Source organism: Erpetoichthys calabaricus, chromosome 16 (genome assembly GCF_900747795.2).
Source record: "Erpetoichthys calabaricus chromosome 16, fErpCal1.3, whole genome shotgun sequence".
Taxonomy (NCBI): domain Eukaryota; kingdom Metazoa; phylum Chordata; class Cladistia; order Polypteriformes; family Polypteridae; genus Erpetoichthys; species Erpetoichthys calabaricus.
The window spans coordinates 93,718,631-93,743,414 of record NC_041409.2 but is presented as its reverse complement, the minus strand read 5'-3'; the positions used below and the strand labels follow the sequence as shown (position 1 = coordinate 93,743,414).

The 24,784-nt window shown below is 43.8% G+C and overlaps 1 protein-coding gene across 1 annotated transcript in view; it reads right to left on the bottom strand.

Moving 5' to 3' along the window:
* si:dkeyp-69b9.6 (uncharacterized) overlaps positions 1 to 24,784 on the bottom strand; it is a 752,000-nt gene that overhangs the window by 4,308 nt on the left and 722,908 nt on the right. The window lies entirely within an intron of this gene.

Here is a 24,784-nt window from a genome sequence, read left to right as displayed (position 1 = left end):
CACTGCGGCCGGAGGACCAGACGAGAGGGAGACCGGAGCGTCGTCGGCTTCTGACTGCCAAGCAGCCTCGTTGCTAGGTGATGGCCGCATCCCACGTGACCCGCGCATTTCGTGGATCATTCAAGGAAATGCATGAAGAGCTGCAGATCCTTAATCTTTGTGCTTCACTAGTGTTGGAAATCCAGCCCAGTGCAGCGTGCCCAGATGTTCGCCTTGGCATTTCCTTTTGGCTTGTAGCTTGCTTGGTCCTTAGAAATCTTTTTTGGTATTTGTAAGATGCTGTGCCCAAGCCACACTTAACATGATTTTGTCTTCAGAATACTAAATTCAATAACATCTTGATGTGAAGAGAGCCATAATCTGAAATTCTTCGTGACATTAGCAATCCAAGCTGATTCAGTTCTGGGCTGTGGAGAGCCAAAGCCTACCAGGTGAAAGGCAGGGACCAACCCCGGACCTTGTCGCCAGTCCATCACCGGGCAGTAAGCGGGTGTCAAATGTAGCAAATGGCGCCCTAGAAGAGGCTTCTGTGCCAAGTTTAGGAGTTGTTCACAAGTCAAATTCTCCCTGAAGAAGGCCTGAGCTTTGGAGACATCTGAAAGAATCCTGGTGGGAAAGCGGGTGGGCGAGCCGCCTCACTGGGGGGGGGCAGCTGACGGTCATGTTTGAGGTTTGTTGACTTCACTATGATTAGGGGGTCATAGCAGGTGCAGTGCTTAACACTGTTTGACACAGATCCAGCCTTCTGGGCACCCCGTGGCCATGCATGTGGTGTATGCCATGGTCTAACATGTGTGGCTGTGCCCTGTGATCCACTGGCATGCATAAGTGTGCCCTGCAACCCCTTGGCATGTTTAAATGTGTCCTTCAATACACTGACAAGTCTGTGTACCCTGTGATATGCTGGCATGTTAGACTGCGCCCTGCTACATACTGCTGGGTGTGAGTGTGCCATGTCACACACTGATTTGTGTAAGTGTGCCCTGTGATACACTGGCATATTTAAATGTAAATGTGCCCTTTGTGATATACTGCCATGTTTGTGTGACCTGTGGTACACTGCTGGGTGTGAGTGTGCCATGTTTCACACTGACTTATGTAAATGCGCCCTGAGATACTCTGCCACATTTGTGTGCCCTGTGGTATACACTGGCATGTGTGAGTGTGCCATGTAATACACTGGCATGTGTGACTGTGCCTTGTAAGTATACTGGTGTGTATGAGTGTGCCATGTTACACACTGACTTGTGTAAGTGTGCCCTGTGATACACTGGCATATATAAATGTGCCCTGTGGAACACTGCTGGGTGTGAGTGTGCCATGTTTCACACTGACTTATGTAAATGCGCCCTGAGATACTCTGCCACATTTGTGTGCCCTGTGGTATACACTGGCATGTGTGAGTGTGCCATGTAATACACTGGCATGTGTGAGTGTGCCTTGTAAGTATACTGGTGTGTATGAGTGTGCCATGTTTCACACTGACTTGTGTAAGTGTGCCCTGTGATACACTGGCATATATAAATGTGCCCTGTGGAACACTGCTGGGTGTGAGTGTGCCATGTTTCACACTGACTTATGTAAGTGCGCCCTGAGATACTCTGCCACATTTGTGTGCCCTGTGGTATACACTGGCATGTGTGAGTGTGCCATGTAATACACTGGCATGTGTGACTGTGCCTTGTAAGTATACTAGTGTGTATGAGTGTGCCATGTTACACACTGACTTGTGTAAGTGTGCCCTGTGATACACTGGCATATATAAATGTAAATGTGCCCTTTGTGAAATGCTGCCATGTTTGTGTGCCCTGTGGTACACTGCTGGGTGTGAGTGTGCCTTGTAAGTATACTGGTGTGTATGAGTGTGCCATGTTACACACTGACTTGTGTAAGTGTGCCCTGTGATACACTGGCATATATAAATATAAATGTGCCCTTTGTGATATGCTGCCATGTTTGTGTGCCCTGTGGTACACTGCTGGGTGCGAGTGTGCCTTGTAAGTATACTGGTGTGTATGAGTGTGCCATGTTTCACACTGATTTGTGTAAGTGCGCCCTGAGATACGCTGCCACATTTGTGTGCCCTGTGATATACACTGGCATGCGTGAGTGTGCCATGTAATACACTGGCATGTGTAAGTGTGCCCTGAGATACGCTGCCACATTTGTGTGCCCTGTGATATACACTGGCATGCGCGAGTGTGCCATGTGATATGCTGGCATGTGTGAGTGTACCCTTTGCAATATTCTGCCATGCTTGTGTGCCCTGTGATATACTGGCATGGCATCCACGGTTGGCTCCCATCCTGCACTGTGCTGCCAGGACAGATGTTGGCACTCCATGACTTTGAAATGGACAACAGAGTTAGAATGCGGATGGCTGACTCCTGCCACACGTTACAACGTTAGTCTGTTCATTCTCTTTGTATTCCTATCAGCATGCCAGCCCCCACTGCTTTGAGGGTATTTTACAGTTTTCCCTGGTACTCTATTTATATTCACATTGGCACATACACTTTATTAGATTTGTTTATATTTTACGTTAAGTGATCTCTGATACTTTTTTGGCATCGGAAGGACCCTCGTAACAAGAGCTTCACCGTCCAGTGGGTGTTGTTTCTCCAGGCTCATTGTATAGTTTCACCTGTGTCCCTGTGACACTTAAAAGGACAATGACAATAATAACAGCACCCCCCATAATGGCGACTGTATACGTGAGGCCACTTGAGCAGGCCCTCTGCCTTCTCTTTGCACTCAAACAAAGCGGAACATCATTTAAAAAAGAATTGAACACAAAAGCCAAGAGACATTAAATTTCAATTACCATCTGCTGCCGCAATAAAGTTGTCCAAAGTGAGAAAAACTGTAATGTCGGATCAATCCATCTTGGAGTGTGACGTCTGGAGGCAGGCAAGAAGACATCCATGACTCTTCACTTCACTCGCTGACCCAGTGCACAACATGGAGTTTTACTGGGGGGGGGCGCTACTTTCTCACACCTGTCGTTTTCATAGAGGATCAGCATGGCATCCCGAGTCGCTGTTCTCATCCAAAAAATCAAAAAATGAAATGACTTTACAACTATGGGCAGAACAAACACTCACCGGCCACTTTATTAGGTACGAACGCAAGTCTCTGATCAGCCAATCACACGGCAGCACCTCCGTGCCTGTAGACCTTGTGAAGACCACCTGCTGAAGGTCAAACCGAGCGTCAGAATGGGGACAAGAGGGGAGTGAAGTGGCTTCAGGCTGGTCTGAGTGTTTTATGGTGTGCTGCAGAATTTTAGTACTGGGAGATTCACTCGAGAGAGGCCCTGAATATTCTGTAATAATTCTCACTGGGACAAAGCAATCTGAACGAAACAACGGGCAATGTGACCCTCAGTATACGGAGCTACCTGCCCCTGCGTCGGAGCGATGAGGTAGGTGCCGGATAGCCATCGAGACGTTTGCAACTACCGCCCGTACCCCTTCACTCGCTCACTCGACTTCTCATCAGGATGGTGGTGTACAGCAGGGGTCCTGGAGGACCACTGTGGCTGCAGGTCTTCATTCTAACCCTTTTAAATTGAGTGCCCTGTTTGTGCTGTTAATTATCTTCTTGTGAATTCATTATGATTGAATTGCTTTTTTAAGATTTGTTCCCCTGAATTTCTTCATCGTTCCTCTGAATTGCTTCATTGCTTTCCTTAAATGGCAGCCAAACAGAAATGAAATGTGAAGTGAGGGAGCCGACAGAAGACCAGCTAAGTCAGGGCCTCAAACTCCAATCAATTTCACTCCAACCAGCTGCTTAATGAGGTGACAATTATCGTCGTTAATTAAACCCGTTCTTTAATTTCATGGCTTGTTGTTGCTCTCATGGTGCATTAGCAGACATTTCCGAAATTGTTAGATTTTCTCTTTTCTAAGAGCACACTGGTAAAATGTTTTGTGGACCTGAGCAGATCGACATTCCTGAGACCTTCATCTTTCTTTATTTTCAGATATTGTGTGATGGATGCCAGTTGTTTTGGCTCATTTTGTAACAATTAAGAAACAATTAAGGTCCCTACGGTGGGCTGGTTTGTTTCCTGCCTTGCACCCTGTGTTGGCTGGGATTGGCTCCAGTAGACCCCTGTGACCCTGTAGTCAGCATATAGTGGGTTGGATAATGGATGGATGGAAACAATTAAGGGGTCTGAGTCTTCAACAGCAAGTCAATTAAAATTAGTTCAAAAACAGGTCACCCATTAAGAAAAGGGTGAGAATGAAAACCTGCAGACACGGTGGTCCTCCAGGATCGGAGTTGGCGACCCCTGGTGTACAGTATTGAGCAGAACCTATCGGGTCACCAATCCGTTTAAGTGATGTCAGAATCAACTGGATGATCGTGAGTTAAAGGAAGCTGACTTCCAGCAAGATGGAGCAACATGTCACATATTGGCAAGGAGCGTGGCAGAAATGGAGTCCTTCTTCAGCAACAGGGGCTTTGGCTACCATGGTCGCCGGATCTGACACCACCAGACTTCTTCCTTTGGGGTCTGCTCAAAGGAAACGTCTATCGGAAGAAGCCTCGCAACTGTGGAAGATTTGAAGGAAAACATCCAGCGTGAAATTACTGCTGTTCCTCACCGATACATTCAGGAACATGGAGCGCCACATCGAAATGTGTCCGGCAGAAAATGGAACCCACTTCCAGCATCACATGTGATGCAATCGATTACACGTACGTCAAGGTAAGTCAAGAGTGGATTTGTTTGGTTCAGATTGCTTCATCCTAACGGGAGTTACTGTACAACTGAATATAATCGGTGCTTCTGTCCAGTGAATCTCCCTGTAATTAGTTACGGTTGCCACGAGATGAAAAAGGATGAAAATGGCCGTGTGAGACTAACGGATACAACGTCACCTAAAAGGGAGGGTACACTCTGTGTGACTTGTGTCAGGATGCTATTCATAGACTTTAGCTCCACCTTCAACACAATCATCCCTCCAAAGCTGGTTGTAAAACTGAGCAGGTTGGGCCTGAACACCACCCTCTGCAATTGGATCCTGGACTTCTTGACAGAGAGGCCCCAGTCTGTTGAGATGGGCTGCAACACTTCCAGCATCATCACACTGAGCACTGGAGCGCCGCAGGGCTGTGTGCTTAGTCCTCTGCTGTTCACCCTGCTGACTCACGACTGCACAGCCACAACAACACCAACCACATCATCAAGTCTGCGGATGATACGACGGTGCTGGGATGATGAGACGGCATACAGAGATGAGGTGTGCAGACAACAAATCTATCTCTCAATGTCGACAAGACAAAAGAGATAATTGTGGACTTCAGAAAATCACATTCTGCCCACATCCCACTCGGCATCAACAGTTTAGATGTGGAGACTGTTAGGAGTACCAAGTTCCTCAGTGTGCATACAGTTAGGCCCATAAATATTTGGACAGAGACCACTTTTTTCTAATTTTGGTTCTGTACATTACCACAATGAATTTTAAATGAAACAACTCAGATGCAGTTGAAGTGCAGACTTTCAGCTTTAATTCAGTGGGGTGAACAAAACGATTACATAAAAATGTGAGGCAACTAAAGCATTTTGTGAACACAATCCCTTCATTTCAGGGGCTCAAAAGTAATTGGACAAATAAAATAACTGGAAATAAAATGTTCATTTCTAATACTTGGTTGAAAACCCATTGCTGGCAATGACAGCCTGAAGTCTTGAACTCACGGACATCACCAGATGCTGGGTTTCCACCTTTTTAATGTTCTGCCAGACCTTTACTGTTTGTGGGCCTTTCTGTCTGAAGTTTAGTCTTCAACAAGTGAAATGCCTGCTCAGTTGGGTTAAGATCAGGTGACTGACTTTGGCTGTTCCTCACCCAGTTTTAAGCTGTTTCTGTTTCAGTTCATGACTGTGTTTCAACCTACATGTGACACTGATGATCATTAGCACCTGTTTGATAGAGTTGGTTGATCACACACCTGACTAGAATCCTACAAAATCCCTGACTTTGTGCAAGTGGACCTCTAAGAATTGATGCTGGTTTGAAGGCAAAAAGTAGTAACACCAAATATTGATTTGATTTAGATTTTTCTTTTGTTCGCTCGCTTTGCATTTTGTAAATTGATAACAATAAACAATAATCTATATATAGAATTCTCTAACGGCATGACACCCATGAAAGCACGCAGGAAGGAGCCACGCCCACCAACTCTAAGACCATTGGATACGACGAAAACTCGCACAGCCACGCCCACCAACTCGGACGCGACGCCTCGGAAAACATGCCGTCATTTCTGTTTGTCTGTGCCACAGTCCACATGCAGCTCTGAGCCACGTTGACTTTTCATTAGTCAACCTCAGTGGAACCTTGGTTCACACACACACACAGGCAGCGCCAGAGAGAGAGCCGCGCAATCCTTTAAAACTGAAATTAAAAAACAATGAAGGAAGCAGTCTTTAAAAACCAATAAGCCCTGTGTCTCTTTTTCATTAATAATAATTATAATACATTTTATTTATATAGCGCCTTTCCCATGCTCAAGGCACTTACAGAATATAATAAAGAACGGCAGCGTATACAGTATATAGCATTGTACAAACCAGATAAATAAATAAAGAAGATTAAGACAGTGAATTCTGAGAAAAAAACAGACAACATAATTGATGGTCTCGCACACACATACAGGTTACATTAGCAACTTGACAGAGAGGTAAACTGAGAGAAGGGTAATAAAGTCAAGTCGAGCTAAAAGCCTTCCTGAACAGATGAGTTTTGAGTTGTTTTTTAAAAGAATTCATGGAGTCACCTGACCTGATTAATTTTGGTAGGTCATTCCAGAGTCTGGGCGCTATACAGCTGAAGGCCCTGCTGTCACCCATGGAGTGTAGATTAGTGAGGGGCGCAACAAGATTGCCAGAATCAGAGGACCTTAGTGGGCGGGCAGGCACATAGTGATGGAGGAGGTCACTGATGTAGTTTGGCGCGAGGTTATTTAAGGCTTTGTAGGTTATTAGTAGGATTTTATATTCGATTCTGTAGGACACAGGGAGCCAGTGAAGACGGAGCAGGATGGGTGTGATGTGCTCGCTGCTGCTGGTTCGAGTAAGGACTCTTGCAGCTGAGTTTTGAATAAGCTGGAGCTGTGATCTAAGATTAGAAGGGGCACCTGCCAGTAGGGAATTACAATAATCGATGTGATAATGTGATAAAAGCATGGACAAGTTTCTCAGCGTTAGAAAAGGAGAGGAAGGAGCGAACACGGGATATGTGACGGAGGTGAAAGTAAGAAAGTTTCTTAATGTGATTTATGTGGGCGGAATAAGAGAGGGAGGAATCAAAAATGACACCAAGATTTTTTACAGTAGAAGCAGGTCTGATGAGATCACCGCCAAGATGGACTGGGAAGGAGCTCATTTTATTAAGTTGCATTTTAGTCCCAATTTGCAGGAGTTCAGTGTTGTTGCAATTTAATTTTAAAGAGTTCTGCTCCATCCAGGTTTTAATTTCACTGAGGCAGGTTGTGAGCTGATCTAGTTCTGATGAAGTTCCACTTTTAAGATTGAAATAGAGTTGAGTATCATCTGCATAAAAATGATAACATAGTCCATACCTACAAATAATATGGCCAAGAGGAAGCATGTAAAAGCAGAGGGCCGAGGACAGAGCCCTGAGGAGCTCCTTGTGTGACTGGCACTGAGCTGGATCTGCTGTTGCCAAGACTAACAAACTCTTGCCTATCAGTCTGATAGGACTTGAACCACTGGAGGGCAGTGCCAGAGATACCCAGCATGTTCTCCATTCTAAACAGTAGGATGTCATGTCTGACAGTGTCAAGTGCTAACAGAATTAATATGCTGGTTTGTCCAGAGTCTGCTGCCATAAGCAAATCATTGGTTACCGGTAGCAGAGCAGTTTCACAGCTGTGCCGCGCCCTGAAATAGACTGAAAGGGTTCCATCAAATTATTAGAGGTTAGGTAATTGGTGAGTTGGGAAGCTACAACACGCTCAAGAACTTTTGACAGGAAAGGTAAGTGGGAAATAGGCCGGAAATTGTTAAGATTGTCAGCATCAAGATCATTAGCGTCTCACCTGCTTCACCGATGCAGGCCCTGCAACAGTCGAGACGCTCTCTCACCAGCTGACCTTCTCTGTGCCTGACTCCACTACTGTCAGTCGCCTGATTAAAAATGGCCTTTTGAAGGGGAGCTATGGACCCACTATACCACAGGAACACATTGCCTTCGAGCCTGCTCTCACTCACTGTAACGTACCGGCTTTCTCTCACTCCTCACTCGCTCGCACACTGCACAAGGGAGCAACGCCCGCAGCACGACTCCACCCGGACACCGTTTCAGCCACACTTCCACGCCCCTCGCTATGCTGTGAGCGCGGTGATTATTTATTTACAAATGGCCTTTTGAAGGGGAGCTGTGGACCCGCTATACCACAGGATCACCTGTGACATTGCCTTCACATTGTTTTCCTTTTATTTCTGATCCCGTCGAGCAGATCAGACACCCAGGCAAACAACACTAAATAATCAATAGCTGCAACTACTTTGCCCGCCCCAACTCCTCACCTGAGTCGGTTTCGTCTGTTCAGCAGTGTTTCCCAAACTCGGTCCTGGTGAACCCCTGTGGCTGCAGGATTTTGTTCCAACCAGATTCCTAATCATTAATGCCGGTGAAACTCATCAGAGATAAGTCGGTTTTTCAAACGCAGCCGTGTAGCAGATTAGTCTAGCAGGATGTAATAATCCGAGATGAATGCGCGCCCTCGCGCTGAGTGAAAAGCCAATATATATCGAGTCTAGAAAACATGATCAGCAAGTCTTTGATAGGCTGCAACAAAATGATGAAAGAACGGGCGCATTTGTTTCACACAAGCTGTGTGTGTGGGTGGGTGAGTGTTAGTTAGTTAATTAGTTACTCGAAGGATTTCAAGATTTAATATGCACAAGCGGTAACACTGCAAAAGCAGCCCAAACCAGAAAAGACGGCTGGCAAAAAGTGGCCGACAAATTAAACGCGTGTGCATTGTACTTACTGAAAGCAGTGTTACAGATTTTGCAAATGTTCATTTTTTTCCCTCGGCTTAAAAAACATTTAAAAAGCGGCGTGATTATGTGGCGTATACTACGCCGTGGGTTGGTATGCAGCGTTTAAAACAGTTTGTTTGTCAAGGATAATTTGCCTTTTACTATTACACAAAGACAATTTCCTGTTAATACTTTGTCACATTGATATAGCGGTGTTCTCAGTACTCAAAGTGCTATCCACACAGGGAGGAACCGGGAAGCGAACCCACAATCTCCCACAGTCTCCTTACTGCAAAGCAGCAGAAACTACTACAGTGCCACAAGGCAATACACTGGGCTCGATTTTCTTATCACTTCTGTTTACAGCGATCGGATCGTAGCGTGAATTATTGCAATGTTACTCTTCTTGGTGGCTTATTACATTACGGATGTTTCACATGTTAATTTTTTTCCCCTGTGCTTAAAAGACATTAAAAAAGTGTTTCTCAACTGTGACTCCGTAACATCTCAGTACGCAAGCTATATTAAGCGTCAATAACGAAGACTCGCTACACCTTAATGAACAAGTGCTGACACTTATCCCTACCGACGAAGTAACTTTCACCAGCGTGGCCTCCATCGTCACAGACGTTCCCGCTTTCAGTCACGGACAATTATATGTTGCTCTCTCTAGAGGTCCATCTTTTCATTCACTCACAGTGGTATCCTCAAACCCACCCCATTTGGACAACTGTGTCGTTCAGAAGTGTTCACCCATCAATACATAATTATGCGGCGTATGTTACGCCGCGGGTTGGCTAGTTATTTATATTTCTGAAAGCATTCTTTGTTTACAGCATTTTTTCACACCTGCCTAAAACTTTTTCAGAGTACTGTAAATTAAACAAAAATCGGGTATACACTTAGGGAGAACTGAAACTTGTTAAAATTGTTAAATTTGCGGATGATACGACTGTCATTGGGCTTGTAACAGACAACAGTGAAGCTGCATATAGGGAAGAAGTTCAGAATCTGACAGAATGGTGTAACACCAACAACCTGGTCTTAAATACCTAAAAGACCAAAGAAGCGATTCTAGACTTTAGGAGCACTAAAAAGACCAATCACAGTCCGGTAACAATCAATGCAGATGCTGTGGAGAGAGTCCCCATCTCAGAGAGACCTGTCCTGGGCTGACAACAACTTGGCTATAATAGGCAAAGCACAACAACACCTCGACTTTCTCAGGAAGCTAAGGAGAGCTGACCTCCACCAGAAGCTGCTGGTTAATTTCTATAGATGCACTATAGAGAGCATTTTAACTAACTGCATGATAGCCTGCAGGTACAACCGCTGCACCGAGGCTGCTCATGAAGCCCTGCAGCAGGTCGTAAAAAAACAGCAGAGGCCATTATTGGGACTGAACTGCCATCACTCGAACTCTCGCATAAGACTGGCTGTGTGAGAAGAGCCAGAAACATTCTCAAGGACAAAACTCATCCTGGGAACTCTTTGTTTGAGCTCCTCCCGTCAGGCAGACGCGTCCGGTCAATCCGTGTTCGCACAAACAGACTAAAAAAAGAGCTTCTTCCCATCTGCCATAAACTTTCTGAACTCTGAATCTCCTCAGTCTGAGATCATTTTTAATTGAACGTGTGCAATAAGCTATAGTGGTATTGTGCAATATACTAATGGAATACAATATAGAATTTGGAATGTACTATTCATTAACAGGTGCAATAACAATTTATAATACTTGGCTCTGGTTACTTGATCACTTAACACTGCATACGGCATATTTGGAATTATTTGACTTTTCTTTAAATGCACCTTGGGGCTGTCACAAAAAGTAATTTCGTTGTGTTACACGATGACAATAAAGTGCTTGAACCTACCGCCACTAGAGCCAAAAAAAACGTGGTGCTTGTAGGTTGTGAGGTGCGACGCTAATTAACACCCGTACTACAAAAGATTATATTGTCAGTATACTATTAACTATTTGCAGGGATCAACTCTTTTTGGGGAAGTTCATAAACTAAAAAAAAAAACAAAATTATTTTTATTTGGCGGCACGGTGGTGCAGTGGTAGCACTGCTGCCTCACAGTTAGGAGGCCTGGGTTCGCTTCCCGGGTCCTCCCTGTGTGGAGTTTGCATGTTCTCCCTGTGTCTGCGTGGGTTTCCTCCCACAGTCTAAAGACATGCAGGTTAGGTGGATTGGCGATTCTAAACTGTCCCTAGTGTGTGCTTGGTGTGTTTTTGTGTGTCCTGCGGTGGGTTGGCACCCTGCCCAGGATTGGTTCCTGCCTTGTGCCCTGTGTTGGCTGGGATTGGCTCCAGCAGACCCCCATGACCCTGTGTTCGGATTCAGCGGGTTGGAAAATGGATGGATGGATGGATTATTTTTATTTATTTATTTTTTTAAATGGTATTGATTTTATAGTAATCATTCCATACAAATACACCAATTTTTTACAAAAATAGGAATGAAAACAAATCAACCCCCACCCCTGAGAAACAGAGCTTGTAAAAAAAAATAAATCGATGAATTAATAAGTGAATAAAGATAAATGGAAAAAAGGGAGAGAATCTGCTTCCTCAGTGCTTTAAGAGCTTATTCTAGAAAGTTATTGATCAGATCTGGCCAGGTTTTGAAAAAGTTCTGCACGGATCCTCTAAGTGAGAATTTGATTTTTTCCAATTTCAAATAATATAAAACATCAGTTACCCACTGAGTTAAAACAGGAGAGTTAGTCTTATTTTGCTAAACTGGAAGAATCCTATGTGCTAATAGTATAGTGAAGGCCATCACAGTTTGTTTGTCCTTCTCCACTGTAAGCCCCTCTGTGAGCCCACCAGTCACAGCTGTTAGTGGATTAGGAGGGATTGGGACACCAAGGGTGACTGAAAGGCATTTAAAGATTTTGGTCCAGAATGATGTTGGGTGGCATGGTGGCGCAGTGGTAGCGCTGCTGCCTCGCAGTTAGGGGACCTGGGTTCGTTTCCCGGGTCCTTTTCTACAAACGGACATCCCAGCCTCATTGATGTGGACATTGACTGGATTTGTTCAGGTTGTAAGCTTTCTCCTACTTTTGACTTCTAGTATTTCGTACCTGGTTACTCTGCAAATGAACATAAGTAAGGATTAATATAAAGTTTGCGCCTCATCTCATTGAAAGTGCCCTGCCTGTTGATATTATCTGCCCCAGCAAGCTCCGCTCCTTCGAGTGATTTGTTGTGCGTCCAGCTCTTTCGGACATAGCGTTCCTGGTGCTCAGGGATATCGGCGTCCTGCCTGAGGTTCTCCTTTGTTTAGAATATTTGTGCAGCCCACCTCGAAGGTAACGATCTGGGGGCAGAGAGCCACATCTGTGAATGCTGGTAGCAGTGCGGCTCTTGGCCTTTGCTAAGGTACTTTGAATGTGGATCTCTGCAAATCTGCATGGAAGAATCGGCAAATATCCCCAAAATCAAGGTGGGCAAATCAACTAGAGACAAATCCAGACAGACTGGTGGCTGTCCTGAAAACAAAAGATGGTCCTGTGAATTGTTCAGACAGGGGGACAATTACTTTTCAAACCGTTATTTGAGTTATTCACATTTTTTAATGATTTTTACAAAACTGTTGCCCTAAATCAAGCTGGTAAAGGATATTTTTTAATGTGTTTTGACAATTTGTTAAAGGCACTGCAGGAGAAAATTAAAAACCATCAAAGACACAGGAAGAGAGTGGAAACTCCACAATACCAGAGTGGGGGGGCACGGTGTGCAGTGGTGGTCTAGCTGCCTTGCAGTAAGAAGGCCAGGGTCCACGCACCTGCATGGAGTTTCTATGTTCTCCTCATGTCGGCGTCCAAAGTCATGCAGGTGAGGTGCACTGGTGCCGCTAAATGGGCCTGTGTGTGTGTGCTTGGAGTGTGTGTTTATATGTTTGGTGTGTGTGTGTCCAGTCGCCTCCATGACCCTGGTCAGGATTAAAAGGGGTAGAGAATGATATGACATTTAAACCGAAGTCTCCGTAGTTAAGGCCATTTAATCATCTTTACACTTTATTTGAATAAGGGGTATTTCATTTTTAAGTTAAATAAAAAATAAATAAATCAAGCACCATACTATATTAAAGCGCGCAATAATGCAGATATTTGCAGACGTTATTTTTAATTAAAGTCTTACGACTGCTAATAATGATAGAATTACATTTTCTGAGCTCCCTGGTTTCATTTCATGGCTACAGATCTGTACACTTTGTTTTTTAATTAAGTTATTAAATCTCCTAATAAAGACAGGGACGACACCACCTGTTATAATAAGCACTAATGACAAGTTTGGAAAATGTCACAGTAACCAACACTTTCATACCCCGCTACAGGGTAGGGCAGTCTCAAACGTGCCTGCATTTTAATTAAAACCGATAAATAATCTTCATTCACGACGCATCACAGACAGACATCTGACATCTCGTGCAAGGCGACGGCTCTTCTTTATAATGTTAATTATTAGAAGTTGGACTGGACGTCAGTTTATAGCAATAAATCACTGCCATTCAGTGTCTGTGTGGAGTCTCCTCCTACAACAGAAGTGTGTGAAGAAACGATATGGGGACTCCGTTACACCAACGGCCAGATGATAGTATAGCGCCTCGCTGGGACTGACAAGGCAGACGTTCTTCTTCTTTTTAGTCATTCTGGTGTGTGTGCTCAGACATATCTATCTATCTATCTATCATTTAGTGCCTATCTATCTATCTATCTATCTATCTATCTATCATATAGTGCCTTTCATATCTATCTATTATATAGTGCCTTTCATATCTATCTATCTATCTATCTATCATTTAGTGCCTATCTATCTATCTATCTATCATTTAGTGCCTATCTATTTATCTATTATATAGTGCCTTTCATATCTATCTATTATATAGTGCCTTTCATATCTATCTATCTATCTATCATTTAGTGCCTATCTATTATATAGTGTCTTTCATATCTATCTATTATATAGTGCCTTTCATATCCATCTATTATATAGTGCCTTTCATATCTATCTATCTATCATTTAGTGCCTATCTATCTATCTATTATATAGTGCCTTTCATATCCATCTATTATATAGTGCCTTTCATATCTATCTATCTATCATTTAGTGCCTATCTATCTATCTATTATTTAGTGCCTTTCATATCTATCTATTATATAGTGCCTTTCATATCTATCTATCTATCTATCATTTAGTGCCTATCTATCTATCTATTATTTAGTGCCTTTCATATCTATCTATTATATAGTGCCTTTCATATCTATCTATCTATCTATCATTTAGTGCCTATCTATCTATCTATCTATCTATCTATCTATCTATCTATCATTTAGTGCCTATCTATTATATAGTGCCTATCTATCTATCTATCTATTATATAGTGCCTATCTATCTATCTATCTATCTATTATATAGTGCCTTTCATATCTATCTATCTATCTATCATTTAGTGCCTATCTATCTATTATTTAGTGCCTTTCATATCTATCTATTATATAGTGCCTTTCATATCTATCTATCTATCTATCTATCTATCATTTAGTGCCTATCTATCTATCTATCTATCATTTAGTGCCTATCTATTATATAGTGCCTATCTATCTATCTATCTATTATATAGTGCCTATCTATCTATCTATTATATAGTGCCTTTCATATCTATCTATCTATCTATCTATCATTTAGTGCCTATCTATCTATCTATCTATTATATAGTGCCTTTCATATCTATCTATTATATAGTGCCTTTCATATCTATCTATCTATCATTTAGTGCCTATCTATCTATCTATTATATAGTGCCTTTCATATCTATCTATCTATCTAGTGCCTTTCATATCTATCTATCTATCTATCTATCTATCTAGTGCCTTTCATATCTATCTATCTATCTAGTGCCTTTCATATCTATCTATCTATCTAGTGCCTTTCATATCTATCTATCTATCTATCTATCTATCATTTAGTGCCTATCTGTCTATCTATCTATCTATCTATCTCTCTCTCTATCTTTGTGTTTTTAATATCATTTGCTCTTTAGCGTTGCCCTCCTGTAAGTATGCGTCTATCTTTTTACACAGATGTGCAGGTTTCATCCACTGATGTTTCTAAACTGGGCCATGTAGCGGACCCCCCACAGAGTGGAGACGTCACTGGAGTTATTTTTTCTTAGATAAGAGATGGAATTAAACCAGGAAATGGAGGAAACATAAAAGTAATGTGTTATCTTTACACAGGCTAGGGTCAGAAATACCACAAGAGCAAACCAATGGAAGTATCAGAACTAAAATGCTAAATCAGAAGGTGTAGTCTGAATAAATCCAAGCAAAAACCCTAAACAGTCCTGTTTTTCTTTCTCATAATGCTAAACGTCTTTCTTTTATCTTGGAGCCAATCAATGGATGAAGTAGAGCAGTGCAGTGTCCTACGGAGTGACACACTGATGTCACAAACCACACCTATGCGATTAGCAACAGGTGACAATTTGACTGTGGCCATCAGAAATCACCTTAACATGATGGTGAAGAGGACCCATTGAAATGGTGTTGAGATCAAATCCCCTTCATATTAGTTACTTGACGCCTTTGTGCAATGTGACAGTCAACATTGGAGAGATTTCTGTTTGGTTTTCCAGTTGCAGTACCGGCAGGTGAAGTGATTTGCTCAGAGTCACACAGAGTCAGTGGCGGTAGAGCAACAAAGTAAAGAGACAATTAGAAAAGCGCGAGCAGAACTCATAAAAAAATAAATAAATTGGGTCTAGAAATGCAAAAATTAGATTTTAAGACGCAGTAAAGCAGGCCAGTGCCTTCCTGATGTGATGCCCCAAACTGCCAGGACATTGGATACTCGTGACTGAGCTTGTCCAGGGTAAGTGAAGATAGAGGTAAGACTAAAGCATAACAGACGTTTTATTAAAAAACATTGTTATTGTTATTGGTAACAAAGAACTGGGTGGTATTACATACCTGGTGACCCTCTGACATGCATGTGTGACTATATTATATATATATATATATATATATATATATATATATATTTATATATATATAGTAATGTAGGAGACAGCCAGCAGCTCCCACCCAGCTTGGATGCCCAAAAAGCGGAAGCATGGGCGAAGGCCCCCTCTTTAGGGCAGCTCCCTTGGAATGCAGCAGTGCTCCGGATTGCCACAGGGCACTATGGGACTTGGGAGTTCTTTATCTCAGCCCTGTTGGGTACCGTGGGTGCCACCAGGGGGTGCTGTAAACATGGAGGAGCCATATGGCATGGGGTTTCTGCCTAACCTGGAAGTGCTTACAGACCACGTGGGCAGAAGAACAGAAGCACTTCTGGGTTGGACACAATAAAAGGACTTGCCAGCCTCACAGCGACAAGCCAGAGTTGAGATGTGGAGGACAAAGCTTACGAGGAGGTGGAGTGGAGAAGAAGAAGAAGAAGAGAGACAAAGAAGAAAGGACTGTGTGTCGTATTGTTTGCTGTCTGTGTGCTGTACTGTGCGGTGTAGTGTGGAGCAACAGAAAACGCTTCCCCACTGAAGAATAAAACGTGTGAGGTTTGGGGAGCGGTACACCCACTGGTGGTCCACAATATTATATATATATATATATATATATATATATATATATATAAATACACACAAGCTGTACCCCGTGGCTTCACCTGCGCAGTAGTGAAACAGGACAGTGAGGAGGGCTCTGCCCGGCTCCCCACTCCTGACGTCACTCTTCCCCCTCCCTCGGCTCGCAGCCTCTGTCTCAGATTAGCGCAAATATAATCGCTCCTGCAAGCGAAACTATGATACTTCGCACAATGAGTGAAGTCGCAAAATCAACTGGATTGTTCAGGTGAATTCTAGAAAAAAAAACCCTTAAGTAGTTCTCTGGTTCGCTAGCTAAGTGGAGGTAAGGTTACGCCCCGAGGCTGATGCGTGAGTGAGGCCCCGCCCACCCTCTCCTCTTCCTGCTGCGTCTCTCTCGGATTTGTGGAAAACAAACTCCGAAACTTAGCGTGATGAGAGAAGTCGCAAAATCAACCGGAATGTTCAAGAAAATGATAGAAAAAAAATCCGCTCTAAATCCGTTAAGTAGTTTTCTCGCGAAGAGCGGACAGACCAGAATGGAACAGAAGGCTGGCGCTTGAGTAAGGATGGCCCCTCCTGGCTTGCCACCCCTGAAGTCCCACCTACCCCTGCCCTCGGCCCACTGCGTCTCTCTTTGATTTTGCGCTTATTAATCGGTACCACAAGTGAACTCCGATACTTAGCGCAATGAGAGAAGTCACAAAATGAACCAGAATGTTCAAGCAAATTATAGAATAAAAACTTCAACTAAATCTGTTAAGTAGTTCGGTCGTGAAAAGTGGACAGACATACAGATAAACAGACATTTGATTTTATATATATATATATATGGGTACTGTATATATATACAGTATATATATATATATATATATATATATATATATATATATATATATACACACACACATCTATCCATCCATTTTCCAACCCTCTGAATCCGAACACAGGGTCACGAGTGTCTGCTGGAGCCAATCCCAGCCAACACAGGGCACAAGGCAGGAACCAATCCCGGGCAGTGTGCCAACCCACCGCAGATATATATATATATATATATATATATATATATATATATATATATATATATATAGAGAGAGAGAGAGAGAGAGAGAGAGAGAGAGAGAGAGAGAGATATACACACACACACTTTTTTATATACAGTATACAGTAGATATATTTAATATATACCTAATATATGTAGGGTTTTTTTTTCATCATGATGACCAGAGCTGCATACAAGATGTGTGCTCACTTTGTGCCACCTGAAATCTGAGCGTAAAATTCCTTGATTTATATTCAGCACTTTCAGCCTTCCTGAGGTGATTTATAATACAAATATATTATTATATATGTTTGTGATATTCAGATCAAGAGTGGGAAAGACGACTTTCTCAGGGTCACACAGTGAGTCAGCGATAAGAACTGGACTGGCACCCATTGGGTTTGCAATGCGGCACCTCTGGCACCCATTGGCCGTGCTGCCAGCAGAGACCCTAAATTAGTGTGAGGCCGACTTTGTGCTTCACTGCTTGTTCTCTGAAATTGTAATTGAACCTGATAATGAAATTCACTCGCTTTCCCTGCAGACATTCATACTAATGATGGTTTATATATACATACATATAAATATACATTATATCTATGTATATATATGTGGGTAAGAAATCGTGATAGATTCAAAGCCTATGAAAAATGAAGCGTAATTTTCTGCTCAGTAACCTGGCAGATGATGTATGAGGTGTCACAGAACGCTACTCGGGTTGCAGCTTAAACTGCTTGACGCCACAACAGCACCGGGATTTTCCTTGCCAATCTCTATTTTGATTATTCTGTTGTGAGTGATTACTTGTGAATTATGAAAAGTCCTTTAACCCCATAAATTCACCCTTTCTTTGAACTCTTACCTGAAATAAATACACTTTAAATTGTTTCTTAAACAATCGGCTGCACTGCAGAATTGATGCCAATCAGTTATTGGGGTTGCGACTGGCAGCGGTCATCTGATGTGAGAAACTCCCCCTGAATTGGATAATTGGCAAGTTCAGGATTGGCGGCATGGTGGCGCAGTGGGTAGCGCTGCTGCCTCACAGTTAGGAGACCCGGGTCCTCCCTGTGTGGAGTTTGCATGTTCTCCCAGTGTCTGCGTGGGTTTCCTCCCACAGTCCAATGAAATGTAGGTTAGGTGCATTGGTGATTCTAAATTGTCCCTAGTGTGTGCTTGGGTGTGCATTTGTGTGTGTGGGCTGGCGCCCTGCCCGGGGTTTGTTTCTGCCTTGTGCTGGCTTTGATTGGCTCCAGCAGACCCCCCGTGACCCTGTGTTAGGATATAGCGAGTTGGACGATGATGACTGACTGATAAAACTAACCACGTGGCAAGAAAAGTTTCCAAAAGAAGGTGAAAGGTTATTGGTGTAGAAGACAAATGCTGACATAAAGTGCATAACTGGTCTTCTTTTCAAATGGCTCAATCTCATTCTTCTTCTTTTTCTACTTTCGGCTGCTCCCGTTAGGGGTCACCACAGCGGATCATCTTCTTCCATTTCTTTCTGTCCTCTCCATCTTGTTCTGTCACACCCATCACCTGCATGTCCTCTCTCACCACATCCATAAACCTTCTCTTAGGCCTTCCTCTTCTCCTCTTCCCTGGCAGTTCTACCCTTAGCATCCTTCTCCCAATATACTCAGCATCTCTCCTCTGCACATGTCCAAACCAACACAATCTTGCCTCTCTGACTTTGTCTCCCAACTGTCCAACCTGAGCTGACCCTCTAATGTCCTCATTTCTAATGGAAATGTATGGACACCAATCTTCTTTCAAATCTTTCTGTCCTCTCCATCTTGTTCTGTCACACCCACCACCTGCATGTCCTCTCTCACCACATCCATAAAACCTTTGCTTAGGCCTTCCTCTTTTCCTCGAACCTGGCAGTTCTATCCTTAGCATCCTTCCCCCAATGTACCCAGAATCTCTCCTCTGCACATGTCCAAACCAGCACAATCTCATCCAACCTGAGCTGACCTTCTAATGTCTTCATTTCTAATCCTGTCCATCCTCGTCACCCCCAATGCAAATCTTATTATCTTTAACTCTGCTACCTCCAGCTCTGTCTCCTGTGCCAGCGTCTCCAGCCCATATCTCTTTTTCACCTCTCTTCCACAGTCCTCATTACTCTGTACTGTTGATCCCAAATATTTAAAATCATCCACCTTTGCCAACTCTACTCTCTGCATCCTCACCATTCCACTGACTTCCCTCTCATTCACACACGTGTTCTGTTTTGTTTCTACTGACCTTCATTCCTCTCCTCTCTAGAGCAGATCTCCACCTCTCCAGGGTCTCCTCAACCTGCTTCCTACTATCGCTACAGATCACAATGTCATCAGCAAACATCACAGTCCATGGGGACTCCTGTCTAATCTCGTCTGTCAACCTGTCCATCACCATTGCAAATAAGAAAGGGCTCAGAGCTGATCCCTGATGTAATCCCACCTCCGTCACTCCTACCGCAGACCTCACCACAGTCACACTTCCCTCTTACATATCCTGTACAACTCTTAAGTACTTCTCTGCCACTCCCGACTTCATCATACAATGTCACAGCTCCTCTCAGTCACCCTGTCATATGCTTTCTTCAGGTCTACAAAGATGCAATGCAATGGCTCAATTTCATTACAGTACATCCGGAAAGTATTCACAGCACGTCACTTTCTCCACATTTTGTTATGTTACAGCCATATTCTAAAATGGATTAAATTCTTTTTTTTCCTCAGAATTCTACACACAACACCCCATAATGACAACATGAAAAAAGTTTACTTGAGATTTTTGCACATTTATTAAAAATAAAAAAACTGAGAAAGCACATGTACATAAGTATTCACAGCTTTTGCCATGAAGCTCCAAATTGCGCTCAGGTGCATCCTGTTTCCCCTGATCATCCTTGAGATGTTTCTGCAGCTTCATTGGAGTCCACCTGTGGTCAATTGAGTTGATTGGACATGATTTGGAAAGGCACACACCTGTCTATATAAGGTCCCACAGTTGACAGTTCATGTCAGAGCACAAATCAAGTATGAAGTCAAAGGAATTGTCTGTAGACCTCCGAGACAGGATTGTCTTGAGGCACAAATCTGGGGAAAGTTACAGAAAAATGTCTGCTGCTTTGAAGGTCCCAATGAGCACGGTGGCCTCCATCATCCATAAGTGGAAGAAGTTCGAAACCACCAGGACTCTTCCTAGAGCTGGCCGGCCATCTAAACTGAGCGATCGGGGGAGAAGGGCCTTAGTCAGGGAGGTGACCAAGAACCTGATGGTTACTCTGTCAGAGCTCCAGAGGTCCTCTGTGGAGAGAGGAGAACCTTTCAGAAGGACAACCATCTCTGCAGCAATCCACCAATCAGGCCTGTATGGTAGAGTGGTCAGACGGAAGCCACTCCTTAGTAAAAGGCACATGGCAGCCCACCTGGAGTTTGCCAAAAGGCACCTGAAGGACTCTCAGACCATGAGAAAGAAAATTCTCTGGTCTGATGAGACAAAGATTGAACTCTTTGGTGTGAATGCCAGGCGTCACGTTTGGAGGAAACCAGGCACCGCTCATCACCAGGCCAATACCATCCCTACAGTGAAGCATGGTGGTGGCAGCATCATGCTGTGGGGATGTTTTTCAGCGGCAGGGACTGGGAGACTAGTCAGGATAAAGGGAAAGATGACTGCAGCAATGTACAGAGACATCCTGGATGAAAACCTGCTCCAGAGCGCTCTTGACCTCAGACTGGGGCGACGGTTCATCTTTCAGCAGGACAACGACCCTAAGCACACAGCCAAGATATCAAAGGAGTGGCTTCAGGACAACTCTGTGAATGTCCTTGAGTGGCCCAGACTTGAATCCGATTGAACATCTCTGGAGAGATCTTAAAATGGCTGTGCACCGACGCTTCCCATCCAACCTGATGGAGCTTGAGAGGTGCTGCAAACAGGAATGGGCCAAACTGGCCAAGGGTAGGTGTGCCAAGCTTGTGGCATCATATTCAACAAGACTTGAGGCTGTAATTGCTGCCAAAGGTGCATCGACAAAGTATTGAGCAAAGGCTGTGAATACTTATGTACATGGGATTTCTCAGGTTTTTTATTTTTAATAAATTTGCAAAAACCTCAAGTAAACTTTTTTCATGTTGTCATTATGGGGTGTTGTGTGTAGAATTCTGAGGGAAAAAAATGAATTTAATCCATTTTGGAATAAGGCTGTAACATAACAAAATGTGGAAAAAGTGATGTGCTGTGAATACTTTCTGGATGCACTGTACATTGTTTAAAACTAATTTACAAAGTATGTGGCTCAGTGCTCAACAAGTGTCTTGGACGTATTCAGTAAGTTTTTAAGCTTTAATTTTTTGGTGATGCCCCATTAGCCTCTACTGTAAAGCACCAAATACATTTTTTTAAATGTTTAGAAAAACGAGTAACTTTAGGACACAATACCAGACTTCTCCTTTATGCTCAGATAAACTAACCAGTGTGTATGTGCTTGTAAGAAGACGTGAGATTGAGGCTTGGGGTTATGTCTGCAGGACAGACGAGACTTGGAGTGACCTGGAGAATGACATGAAATCAAAATGGGTCAAAACTGAGAGATCAAGGTACAGACATACCTGGGCAACGCCGGGGCTTCGGCTACTTTTAAGCACGGAAAAGGTGCTTTATACATAAAATATATTATTATTACTACTTTTTAACTAATGAAGGGTCAGTTTTCAATAATTTAGAGAGCCTATCCCCAACAAAATGATCTTTTGACACATTTCCCTCAGCCTCCTACCCCCCATATTCTGCATCATGAACAGGCCACTGTCGGTCCCCCTAGCCAAGCAGCACACAAATACTACGTCAGACAACATTTACAGTTAAAGAGGGAAATGGGGAGAAAAATGAAGGGAAGCCTTCTAGGCGTCTTTCACATTCCAGCCCAAAGGTGTCACCAGAGAGCGGCAGATTCAGTTCCAGACAGAGGCTGGCCAGGTCCCTCAGGTCCTCGTCCAAGACCTTCAGGCTGCATAGTCACATTCACGGACCGAAGCCAAGGTTCCACATGAGTGGTAACATTATGCTGACCCAGTGGCTGTGTCCATCAGCCTGATGATTGCTATGCAGTTAGAATGCCCAGTGTGCCCTTAAACTGAACGTGTGCCATTGTTGTGAGCTTGGTAAGCTGCTTGAAGATAACCTCATTGTGGAAATACATCTCCTCTGTTAGCCATGACTTAAAGCTGGGCTCAATTCCTAACTTTCATACAGTATACCTAACCTCATTCTAAAACCTTAAGTTGGGCTTTCAGGACCACATTATCTCTAAGCTAAGCACAGAGAGCAACGAACAAACAATGTAGATGCCAAGGTGGATGGACTGGAATCCTGACCAGGGAGGGAGAGTGGTCCCTTACCCGGATGGGATGCTATAATGGACAGTCGTCCAAGCCGGGTTGGTTACGGGTAATAATTTGGAAGGATAGGGAAAGGACTGTCTCTTGGGGTCAAGTAGTCCCCCAGTATGCCAGACGGCAGCATCCTCTGGGTAGAACACATTTTGTACACCTTCAGGGCATCTTAGGAACTGTAGTCCTGATGGACAGCCCTGTCGGGGTACATTGATGTCGCTGAAGGACTCACACCTTGTAAGGAGGTTCCACCTGACTCAGAAGTGCTTCCAGGGCGTAATCATGTGGCGCTGGATGTGCTCCTGAACCTGGCATAAAAGAAGCCACTCGACCTCACCTCCCGACTCCAACGCGTTACTGGGGGAGAGAAGAGGAAAACTAATATGGGAGTTGTGATTGTGAGGACTTGTTTTGAAGAAATGGCCTGAAATACTTGTTTGTGTATAATAAAAGTCACTTTATTTGAACTCTTGGCTGTGAACGTGCATTTGTGTCTGGAGTAGGGGGTTCTGGAGCACCCCCTGTTGGTCACCTGGAAGGAGTTTTATCTGCAAGTCTTTTTTAATTTGGATTCCCACAACAATCCCAGATAGTGAAGGTGATTGTCTAAAAAAAATACACGCGGGGTTGCACAGAAGCCCCCATGAATCAGCACCCTGCCATTGTCTGTGTTAGGTTTGCCTGTTCCTCCATGTCTATGTCAGTGTTTCTTCAACGTTCCTGAAGATGTGTGTGGAGGACTAACGGGCAGTTCTACAACTGACCCAGTACATTCAGAACGTGTTCAGACCCCCTCACTTTCTTCACACTTTATTAAGTTGTAGACTTCATTCTAAATGGATACATTTGCCATTTTTGCTCATCAGCCTACACTCCATAACCCATAATGTCAAAGTGAAGGTTTGCAAATGTATTAAAAAATCAAAAGCTATATAAGGCAGCAGAACTAAACACTGCACCACCGTACCTTCCATGTTACCTACTGAGGAGATACTGTAAAGTCCTTGACCCTGACAGCTAAGCACTTTTCCTGTTGTACGGAGACCATCCTGAGTAGTACAAGAGTCCACCATAGGCCATACTCACGCACCCTCACACCCAAGTCAGCACTAATCTAATTTACATGAACTGGGGGTCTTGAAGAAAATCCCAACATCGAAAGGAAACCGACATAAGCATTGGGAAAATGTGCGACCCAGTGCCTGGAACTGAACCCACGCCCTTGGAGTGACGAGGTAACAAAGATAACAGGGTCACGTCTGTCACAGGGGAAACTACACACTTGTCCCAGACTGACCGTGACATTAGACTGTGTGGCAGGTGGCCGGGTGCGGCCCTCAATCAGCCGCCTATATAACGAGCCGTCGCCCTGCAATCAAGGCTGGAGTCGGGTGAGGAGGCGGACGAGGTCAGAGGAGGCGGCAGGAGAGGCCCTGAGTGTGTGTGCAGTGAAGAGACGGCTAGTGAAGGAGCCGGGACTTTGGGAGTCGGTGGGGGTTTGTGAGGTGCACTTAAGTGACTTGTATATAATAGTGTAAATAAACGTGTGGTGATGGACTGCAATGTGTCTGCCTGTCTGTGTCCGGGCTGTTCCCTTCTACAACTGGAAACAAGTGGGCTGGTGACAAATGGCCTTCTGCCCAACACTCAGAGGTTACGGCTGATGCGGCTGCCGTTTGGTCCGGGATGGTTCAGCCGTAACTTCTGACTGGTAGTTTAAATCTAAGAG